Source organism: Temnothorax americanus, unplaced genomic scaffold (genome assembly GCF_048541705.1).
Source record: "Temnothorax americanus isolate GAGA-0224 unplaced genomic scaffold, ASM4854170v1 Scaffold25, whole genome shotgun sequence".
NCBI classification, from domain to species: domain Eukaryota; kingdom Metazoa; phylum Arthropoda; class Insecta; order Hymenoptera; family Formicidae; genus Temnothorax; species Temnothorax americanus.
This window is the reverse complement of record NW_027509391.1, coordinates 2,119,229-2,131,290: the sequence shown is the minus strand read 5'-3', so window position 1 is coordinate 2,131,290 and position 12,062 is coordinate 2,119,229. Positions and strand designations below refer to the sequence as shown.

The window sequence follows — 12,062 nt, the reverse complement described above, 5'->3', positions numbered from 1 at the left end:
CAGGTGGATTTGATTTGATTTGAAAACGGCATTTGAGAGGCGAATCGTGGATATATGCCGACGGCATAAGAGAGCCCTATGATAATGTTCGATAATGTGCATCCGCCCGTCGTGATAATGAACGCGAATGAATTGAGTGCGCGCCTGATGAGTTTGAGTTTCTGATATATGGAGTTGATGAACGATTTATTATTATTATTAGCGCCGTTTATTTAATACTCCGGGGATAATTCTCTCCATCAGACGATGTTTGAGTATATAAGCTCGAGTAGAAATTGGTTTTTAGATCCTTGATGATGCGATCTAAATTTGACTTGATTTTTTTCGGTTACTTTTTAGAGAGACAATAGAATAGAGGGAGAGAGCGATTAAAATTGTATAATTCTGTCAAAGTGATCGAATTGTGGTTTATTTTAAAATAACGTCTTATTCGAACATATAGTGCCAGTTAATTCACGCAATCATGAAATTATAATTTATTTATTATATTGAGTTGCTTTTTTTTTTAAAGCAATACTGTATTTAGTATGCTGTATATTTAAATTCTACTACTTTTCCAAAAATTCTCGATAACATTAATACAAAAAAAAAACTCGGTACATCAATTCGTTATATGCTTCCGATTTAAAATGATTTTTTCAAATTTGTTTTCTCTGTCGACGAATGTCTTCTGCTTTCTGCGAGCGATAAGCACAATTACCACATATACATAAGCTCAGCTCGCCACCAACCGTGCTGCCGTTGCCTACATTACGTAATCGATTATGCCCACAATGTGTAAGCCGTAACTGGACGTACGAATTTCAATTATGCCGAGGTAATACGAAGCTAAACGCGCGTTGGGAGCTCTCTTTGGCATTGTGGTTAGGTGCGTTCAATGCCAACGCGATGGAAAAGAAAATCGAAATTCCGACCTAGTTGAAAGAACCACTGTTGGCCCATGAACTCGGTGGCCGAAATTTCAACATTGTTATATGTAACTATTTTTGAGAACAAAATTCTAGCCAGGACAACAGTCTCGATTTTCACGCGTATTTTGCATCGCATTTATGCATATTGCATTTATTGATATTATTTCTGTTATTGTATAATTTATTAATCAATTGATCATTTACGCATCATTTAATGATAAATGATACAATTAAATATGCAATATAATTGAAATGACTTTATAAATAGTGAAAAGTTATGAGGATTTATTATTATCAATTCGATTGTTATCAGAAAGATAATGTCATCAGAGAGAGAATGAAATAATTCTTTTTATTATTTTTGTGAAATAGTTTAATATTATTGATTAGTAATCTAAAATAGATTCTATGGGCGCACGATGATCGATGATCGATTATTTTTTATTGAATTTCAATATCTTGTTAATAATTGCATAATTGTTCATTAAAAAAGAGATTGCTCTAGAATAATATGACGATTTATTATCGATAAAATTGCAATTACATTACACCGCATAAAGTATATAGATAGGTATATGCGCATTTGAAAGCGTAAAAACACATTAGTGAGCTGCGCAAACGTTTTGGATCACTTCCGCGAATGCAAGACGGTCGATCTCCAGGTTAAACGAGTGCAATTGACTTCTCGTGAAAATCTGTATATTCAAACGAAACTTGTATACCTACTGTGGCAGCGAGACGTATTCCCAGGAGAGGCGGCGTTCGCGGAACAGTCTCCCGCGGCCGCGTTTAATTTCGCGCGAAACGCCAAAGTGTCGACGAGCGGTTTGCGCGAGTGGCTTTAAATCGCTTTAATAAGGAGCATTCAAGGAGATTAGCGACGAACGGCGGACGGCAAACGGCTACGAAACGAAACTCTCGGCTTTCGAAGGTCGTCGCGCCATCGGCGTCTTACTGCCGCCGTGCGAAACGATGTCAGTGTGTCAGTGTCAATGGAGGCGAGTCATCGGGTCCGCGTCGTGTGTCGATTGTGATTCAACGGGAAGATTATTTCGCTAATCCGCCGTAATATCGGCTCCTATCCGTAACGGTGTCAGCAAGCGAGATAGAACGAGAGAGAGAGAGAGAGAGAGAGAGAGAGAGAGAGAGAGAGAGAGAGAGAGAGAGAGAGAGAGAGAGGGAGGGAGGGAGGGAGGGAGGGAGGGAGAGAGGGAGGGAGAGAACGTGGGCAATATATGCATCTCTCGCCCGTAATATCTACATCATTAGGAGATTGAATCCATTTCCGATGCCTCTGTCACATGCCTACGTCGACTCATGCCACTGTCGCTACCACGAGCGCAGTTGATTTGGGTTATTTCGGGTTTCTGCCACGACCTCGATACTCTAAAGATACATTGACACGTGGGAAATCACGTGGAGTATTTGTAACTCGGTAGATCGAGCTTAAATAAGATTTTATTTGTGATATATTGCTTTTTAAAGCACGCGCGACGAATTTGATCGAATAGCTAATAATATCTCGATTTATAGTAAATATTTATTTGCTTCTTCCGAGAAATACAATACTTTAGTTTAAACATCACGAGACGCAAACATCTTACGTCGATATTTCTCCGCGATTCGTAATACGAAGCTATAAAGTTGAACAAACAGAATTTCGAAAGCGGGAGAGTCTCGAAATAACAGATTCGCGTTAATTAAGTCAGCTATTTTCTAAGTGTTTTTGATTATTCCACAAAATTTTCTGTCCTTTCTGTCACGTATATACGCACATACATTAAAGGTTTATATCGCGAAGGAAATAACGAATTCAAATGCGTCATCAGCGGATGATAAACACGTCGCTGAGGCGCAGAGTGCGGTAACGGCGATTATTCCGCGTCTCCTCCGTAAAACGACAATCAGGCTGTTCGAAATGCATCTTTGTGCTCTTGCGATTATATTTTTAGCTGCGCGCACACAAACTGTGCGACACCGCTTATCATAACATATTAATAGCGTACGTTAACGGGAAACGCGCGCGAGGAAGGGCGGAAGGAGAACCGGGACGTTGTCGGGAAGGAAGGAGAGACGCGAAGCGCTCGAGGAGAGGCCGGCGAATCGTCAGGAATTCGCAATCCGCCGTTTAGCCTTCGCGCCGGGCTCAAAATAAACGCGACAACTCACTTCGCGCTCGTCTCTCCCGCCTGCCTTCTTTCCTTCTTTCAGACTTCGCTGTACATCGTCGTCGTCGTCATCGTCGCCGTCGTTTCTCGATGGTTTGTCCTATATGTTTATGCAACATGTCAGTGCAGCGTCGATGCGCTGATCTTTTGCGATGGGTTTCTTTCATGGAATTTTATATATAGATATATAAAAACGTAGCTAAAAGTCCATGAAAGATATGCATACGCACACGTTTATATCTTTATGGAACTGTATATATGAGGTTTCACGGGCTCTCTCGCAATCGATAAAATGGCCATGTGTCAGTCGATAAAATGCTTTCACATTTGTAACACGTATAAAATGCCGTACATTATATTCCAGTGCGTCAAAATGAGGAAATTTTATTTTGGTAGAATTTTAATGCTCGCTCACCGGTATATTTACAATCGAGTTACAGCAGAAAATGTAACACACACACACACACAATTTATTTCGTTGATGACTATCGATTCCGGAAGCTTTAACGAGGAACGGGTAGATGAAATTTGTAACAGGTATTTAGCATTCCTCCCATTGTAATGTGCTATTTTAACTAGGAGCGACATGGGGTTTCCTTGACGAGTAACACAGTCGAGATCTAAAATGGACGTCGTTCAGTCCTAGTTCGTGTTAGTCGAAACGCTCTTCTTCCTCTCTTTAGCGCTCGCTGAGTGGTTGACGAAGTTCGCCGCGTGTACAGTCGCGTGCGTGTGCGTGACGTCGTGTGCGGTCTCTCACGCGTGCTCGCTCGCATAGATGAGCGGCTCTTTAAAGTGCGCGTACAGAAGGCTGACACCGCGCGCGCGCGAGAAAGAGACGAAAGGTTCTTGATCGTTTTGTTAGAATTTTACCCTTATTGTCTTTGTGTACGCGTCGCGAGCAAGAAGTCGTGCGGCGAATTGCAACACGTGCAAATTTCGATTCGACACATGCAAATTTCGCGGATGCGGGAAGATGTCTTGACGGTAGCTAATATTCTGCGAAGAAACGGCGATCGACAATTTCGAATAACTATGTTTTACGAAAATTTTGAGATTAACGAAGGTAATTTTTATTAAGGCAACTGATTGTAGGATGCAATTTAAATAGTTTATAGTTACTGCGTAAAATTGTATCTTTGTCTCGCGTTAAATGTTAATGTTGTCTGTAATATGTGCGATTCATACTCATGGATAGATACATGTATTTGATTTTGTAAAATTACTGAAAATTTTGAAATTATTACGGAAAATATTGACTTGAGCGTATTATTTTCCAATTCAACTCGGACTTTTTAATTGTCGCTAATTGTGTATATTTAATCGACATATAATTATTTAATTTTCTAATTGCCGTTAACCTTTGTAATATTAGTGAATTTGAAACCGTGAGGTACATTATCCGGTATATCACGCAGTATATTTATCTTCCATAAATTCGCTTTATCCGCCGTAATATCGTTTTTTTTATCTATATTGTAGCGCCATACGAAGGAGACATCGAGTTGCTATAACGGGCGAATAAAATCGTCTACTTCCTTTCACATCGTCTCCTCCCCCAGTCCGATCGCTATAGGGAAAATGATCGCGCATTAAATCGTCGTGTTATTCGACATTCGAACGTCACGCTGACGTCGGTCGGCGCGTGCGACCAAGCCGAGCTTCTTCGTGGAAGCGTCACACATTTCATCACACGGCATGTCGTAACCGGCTGTCCTTATCGCCAGCTCCATTTTCACTACACACACTACACTACATACCACACTATATACTACAGTATTAACTACACGAAAACAAGATTATTTCCATCTAGTTATTGATCAAAACATTATTTTTCGACAACCTTTTTATTCGTCTTATTATTGCTCTTAAATTTCCAGTATGGTTAAACATAAATATCGTTGAGAAGTAATCCATTGTATAATTTTTGGCAATTTAAGGTATATTAATGAGAATTCTTCCCCTTAATTTCGTTTCTTATCCCCGAATTTTCTGGTCATTTGTGTTTGTAAGTAGTCGAATTATTTCGTCTGTTCTAAATCGTATCGCGACAAAGTCACGATGGGGGTTGCAAGGGTGCGCCAGTACATGGAGCTCGTTCGACGTTTACAAAGTAGCGAACCAAGCGGAAAGAGCCGTGCAACGCGCTTGATGTCCCTGCTCGTAAAACGTGGCCACGGTGTTTTATTGGCCGACCGAGAAGACGATTCCTTCGTAGTGGGGAGGAGTCGATAACGCAATAATCCTTTATCGCGCAATTGAAAAGGACGGGCTAGGGTTGCGGGGAAGGGGGAAGAGAGCGGAAGGATATTCTTCGGTCATCGAACGACCCGGGGACGATGACGTTTTTACGGACTGACGACATAAATCGACTTGCCCGCGAGTTGGATAAGGAGTATGAGAAAACGGTTTTATCCGCTCGAAGCACCACTAGTGATTCTTTTGACGATATAAGTTTTCTTTGCATCCTTTTGCCTTCGGAGGATTCCGCGGAAAGGGGTCAAGGGACGGAAGAATAAAAGGCCACCGTGTAAAATACACCGAGACAACAATTTGTGTGGCTGTAAGATACACATTTGAATCGCGTTATGTTATATAAATTTGGATAAGTATCTAGGAGACTTGAGAACCAGTTAAACTGGAACCAGTTTGTTATCTATGAATAATTAATACAAAATTACTAGCAGAAGCAGACAAGTTATAAACGGACATTATTATAAATAGGATTATACAAATAGAAGAAAATAAATTAAAAATTTTACTGATGCATTGTAAATGCTTTTCTCGTTCGTTAAAAATGTCTTTTTATGTCTCTATTTTTCGACGTTGCGTCAATATAATTCATAGGAATGGAATTTGCATTCTGAAACGCAGATAAGATAGACGATTTCGTCACAAGAGCCGCGTGGAAGCTTATTGACTATGTTGTGGACATATAACGCGAGAACGGCCGATAAATCGCGTTGAACGGAAGCAAATCGCGGCATCTGCCGATGAAAACGGCGATGGCTGAGGCCGGTCTATTACGTGTAATCCGGGATTTAAAGTCAAGACGATGGATCGAGACGGATTAGAAACTCGGAGTAATAGACGTCGAACGGATCGGCGAGGAAAAGGCGGTGCGGGGTTAAAGGCAGATCAAGTCGGCTTTTCGATTCGTGTTTCGTTTATTCAATCACCGTTTATTCCACCTTCTATATAATACATTATTATTTCACTTTCGGCCGCCTTTTCATGGCCAGAGATAACGCGCGTTTCCTTTTCTTGTTTTTTTTTATTCTACATTTTTTATGCTAAACTTTTATAGAGATAACGCAGTTGTTAACGTGAACATATTTGAACTCTTTTTTTATTCATTTTTTATCTTTATACACGTGATATATCTTATAGATATCGAAATACTTATGTTGTATCATTAAACTATTAGATTACCAATTAGCGTATATTTTGTTTCGTCTCTGGAGGGTTCGTTTATCTCATTTCCTCTCTCGCTTTATGTATCTCTCTCTTTCTTCTTATCGGCGAACTGCGAATCGCAGCTGGCGAGGGCTGCTTTAAATCATCCCTTTCTCATTACCATTTCAAATGGGCCGCGATTAACGCGCGAATTAATTATCTACGATGGCAATATTCCGCCTCCGGGGCGGATCGGGACGCCGCGCGCCGTGTTCGCTCGAGCGACGAGGAGAAAAATCTACCTCGCGGTACATTCGCTCTCCCGATATTGAAAAAATATCGGCTAATTTTCGGCCGCTACTGCGTCGGTCGCGAAAGAGGCGCGAATTAATCCACGGAGGATTAAATCGATCGCGACGCTCGTCGGGAATTGAAAACGCCGTCAGAGAATAGCTGGTACTTAAAAGTACATTATAATCGAGTAAAACAAAACTCGGGATACATGCGCACCTTGCGAACTAAACGATAAAAATAATGGACCGCAATAATGATGATAATAAATCGTTTATTCTAAAAATGATTTATTATGGTCACACATCTAATGGTTCCTTTTAAAATACTGTGGAATATGAGGAAATTGGGAATGAAAGTATATCATATCTCTTCTTGAGAGTTTATTATCATTTTTTGAGTACATTATCAAATATAATACTGAAATGTTGCAACAGGTGTTTCCTAATGAAAAGTAGATTTCATATTTGTAAACTTTATCGTTGAAATTTTAGAGAGTCGTAAACGCGCGCGCGCGCGCGCGGAAATACCCATATAAATTGATGAGGCGACATATTGCATATAATCTCTCCGAATATGAGAGTTAATTTGCTATGTCAAGCTGATGGTGCGAATATACATCCTTACTTATTCCCTGTATATTTATAATGGGCCATCGTGCACGCAAATAACAATCGCGGGCGCAAGAACCGATACCTATGAAAAATAGCGAAACGTGTTATGGAAATCAAAAAGGCAATCGATTTCGCTGCGAGAGCGAGCAGTGATTTCAGTGCGCGGCTCTCTAACGATAGACGCCACCGTCGACGGCTGATTGTGCGCCGGATTGTTAAACGAACATTTTTGAAAACTGTCCGATCCATTCCTCGCGCGGCGACCATCCGGGTCTCGATCGTGCAATAATAATCGACAGGGAGCAGTACGCTCGCCACTTGTCGAGAGCGGTTCGAGCTCGTTAGCTCGATGAACTTCGACCGTTCTGTGACAATATTCCCAGATATTCAATAAAGCCGAGCCGACGCGGACGCCGACGAGCCGACCGATGTGTGTTGGCTTGGAATTTTGTGTGCTTCCTCGCGCGCGGATAGAGATGTTTTGATATCTTTCGCGTTTTTCCACACGAAGAAAGAGCGAGTAAAAAAAAAAAGAGCTGACTAAAGAGAATTATCCCAATTTAAATATTTGCGTCGATTTTTGTTCAGGATGAAAAAGCACGGGTTAATATTGTCGAATCAATATATAGGAATTAAGTTATATCGGAACATTGTTAAATTTTAGGTGATTAGAACTAAAATTTCTTTTTAGGAGCGTTTTAGCCTGAAATAGGATAACCATGCAATTATGCTAATGTTGAAGATAAAATTCTTCTAATGAGAGTTTTCATAGAGGAATTCACATTCGTCTCGCACTTTTATCTCGGAACGTTACGAAATCGCGATTAACGGCAAGCGACTTGGGAGAACGAGCAGTCTGGTTTTTTTCTTCTGGCATCGATTTAGTTAAGAGTATACTTTCTAGCTGATTTAACGACGCATGAAGCGGCGCGGCGAAAAGAAAATGAGAGAAAGAGCCCCGACGACACGCGGAGGGACGGGTCGGGGGTATCGGTCGAGAAAGTATCGCGACGCGACGAAGGAGACCGCGCTCGGCCGTGGAAATACCCGGCGCGACTAATCGTGCTAAGTGCCATCCGAATGCACGTGCCTGTGTGAGTGTGTATACGTGCGCGCGGAAAGGGATTCTGCACCGGCGGCAATGGGATAAATGTATTCCAGTCACTATGTACAAAAAAACGGATTATAAAAGACATAATTCTGACCCAGGATTTTTCTTTTGGGGGGTGTTGGGGGGCTCAAGAAAAGCTTAATCTCAAGTTTTCGACCTCTGTTTCCCGCTTGCTTTTTTTACGGGAGTAAAAAATGTGAAAAAATGGTTTTTCCGCGATAACTCGGTTTCTAATAAAGTTACAAGGTCGAATCGGAGCTCATTTTAAAGCTTTTTTTACGCTCTACAAATTATGTCGTATGACATTTTTACGTATGATCGATTGTTTTCGAGACATCGAACGAGAAAAGGAAATAAAGTATGAGAGAGATATATTTAGTTTTTTCTTTTTACTCATTATTGTCGTCCGAACTTGCAAAAATGCTTCAAATAAAACTTGTAGAGCGTAAAAAAACCTACAATTTTTATTTGTTATTTATTTTATTTCGTTGAAAATTACGCCTTGTAGAGCGCCTCAAAGTGGAGAGTCGTCGTCATCGCGTTAGCGGCGCGTTGGTTACGTCGATACGCGGCACCGAACGCTTTCGCTAAGATTTCCGACTTCATTGACGCAAATAAGTAACATAATAGGTGTTTTTTATAGGATTTTTCCCGCTCTACAAGTTACGTTCAGTGATATTTTGGCGTACGATCGATAGTTTTCGAGATATCGAAAGAGAAAAGGAAAAATTGAGCATTTTTGTTCGTTTTTTTCTATTTTATCGTTTTTCGCACACGAATCTGTATAAACGCTTCAAATAAAACTTGCACAGCAATAAAATTCGTAAAATGTTCTTATTTATTACTTTAATTTCGTTGAAAATTCCATATCGCACTACGCCTCAAAGTTGCAAATAAATCTTGCAAAGCCTGAAATTATTGTAGCTATTTTGAAACCGTCAAGTTTTCTTAATTACACTTACCGTTTCATTGAAGAATACATGAAAGCGTGCAGTTTTATATCTAAGTGACAATATTTGTGAAGTAAGTTTATAAGAAAGAAATACTTTATCGCTGACGCGATGGCGACGACTCTCCACTTTGAGGCGCTCTACAAGGCGTAATTTTCAACGAAATGAAATGAATAACAAATAAAAATTGTAGGTTTTTTACGCTCTACAAGTTTCATTTGAAGCATTTTTGCAATTTTGGACGACAATAATGAGTAAAAAGAAAAAACTAAATATCTCTCATACTTTTTTATTTCCCTTTCTCGTTCGATGTCTCGAAAACAATCGATCATACGTAAAAATGTCATACGACATAATTTGTAGAGCGTAAAAAAAACTTTAAAATGAGCTCCGATTCGACCTTGTAACTTTATTAGAAACCGAATTATCGCAGAAAAACCATTTTTCACATTTTTTACTCCCGTAAAAAAAGCAAGCGGGAAACAAAGGTCGAAAACTTGAGATTAAGCTTTTCTTGATCCCCCCAACACCCCCAAAAAGAAAAATCCTGGGTCAGAATTATGTCTTTTTTAAATGTACATAGTGACTGGACTAGTATTCCAGTAGCGCAAGCGCGTGCACACCCCGGGACAAATAGAGTCGTTCTTAACTTCGCTCGATTATATTGTGGGTCACGAGAAATTACCGAGTCGCTTACATGCACGACTGGGGACGCGATTAAACTTTCCATCGGATATTTCTCGGTGTCACGAATAATAAGCAGGCTTGAATTAATAAGAGGGAAAGACGTTCGTCCAAGAGAGCCCGAGGGAACGTCAATTATAATTTGGAACTAATTCGTTATTTTAGCGAAACGGGATTATATGATTTTTATTGTGGGAGACGTGCGCACGACATGTCCCGCAAAAGAGTTTTCATGTTTTTATACTTTTGGGTATGTGGGAATTAGTAGCATCGAGATAATAATATCAGAACATTTAATTGATCTCATACGTCTGAAATGTCAGATGCGGCGAGAATGAAAGTTCGCGTGCACAGGCCTTTCCGAAGCCAGGAATAATCCGAGAATGGAGAAGTATTGAATACGATAGTGTAGTTTCTTACTATTCATCCGCAATTAAGCGCGGTCGCGGCGAACGGTGATTACTGCCGGTACGTTTAATTTGCATGACAATGCAGCGATTCGCTCATCGACATGCACGTTTCGTTTCGGTTCGCGCACGTTTCGACTATCGAGAAAGTATCGCCGCGACGATGCGAGGATCGCGCGCCTCGGGAGATCGACTTCTAATCGGAATACGTGCTCGCTTTATGGAAGACAATCCAGGCTTCGCCATCGCGCGCGCGCGTTATCTGGAGCTAAGTTAAACGTTCACGCTGCAAGTGTCAGGCAGGCTCAGGAAAAAGATTGTCGTTTTGTATTCCGCTTCAAAAAATGACACTTAAACTTTTATGATATGAAATGCGCAGATTCTTTCCTCGAGAATAAATCTCTTGACATATTATGTCGAATAAATATGCATGTATTACGAGTGTGTATACATATGGTATTAACAACTTTAATAAATGACTAGTTGATATCTTTCGCTCCTGAATAAATTTATGTATATGAAATCTTTATTTCTTACTGTCTCGCGACTTGGTAATTTATGTGGCGATTTATTTATTTATCGGAACACGAGATCGCGACCTTTTGTACTTCGTATAACACGTATATTCCTTTTCTTCAGGTCTTATGACGTATGGCGTTTTCTGTCAAATGTTGTGCACGTGCTAAAAACATACTTCTTGATTTGTACGTTTTTTTATCGCATCTAACGCACTCGCCGCGGAGAAAAGTCTCTATCTCGATTAAAAATGAGACCGTATATACTTTGCGGCATTCCCGTGGTCTCCCGCTGCGCGTGCATCACTTATGTTAATGCATTTGGGAAAATTCTGCGGTAAACGTACCAGGGCGCGCGGCGGCATTAGCATCGCCTCTTGACAAGTCGTTCAACGTACTTATATGTCAGATAACGCACGTACGAGAAGGAAAGCCATCCCGACCGACCTTTAGACGCCTATTTAAAGCACTCTTCGCGCCCCATACTCGCCATTTTGATTGCCTTACGTGCTGCGAGTTGAAATACAAAAAAGCGGATAATTTATACATGCGGTACTTCTGGAGAAGAAAACATTGCTATATGATTTATAAAACGGTCTTATTTCAGAGAAGAGAAAGTAAATTTTATATTTTAACATTGATACATTATTTTGTTATACAAGTAATGTAAAATTTTTTTATTCAGATTATTGAAATAACCAAGTTTATAATTTAATCTTCATTCTATAAATCAACGATAAAGGTTCATAAATAAAAAACCATTACACTCAGAGATTTCTAAATAATCTAATTCGTAATTATTAATTATAATATTAATTTAATTATAATTATTACAATCGCCTCTACCTATGAGTGGGCAATAATCGTTACAAAATTGTAGCGTTTCGTTCTACATATAATATCGGCGTCACCGGAAACGCGACTAAACAGGTGTTTGCGCCAGCTGCGATCACCCTCGTCACGAATCCCTTCTGTCTCTGCCTTCGTCTCTTCGTCTTGTCTCGACTCTTCGTTC

General features: G+C 40.2%; 1 protein-coding gene across 5 annotated transcripts in view; it reads left to right on the top strand.

Moving 5' to 3' along the window:
* Lilli (AF4/FMR2 family member lilliputian) overlaps positions 1 to 12,062 on the top strand; it is a 209,824-nt gene that overhangs the window by 85,637 nt on the left and 112,125 nt on the right. The window lies entirely within an intron of this gene.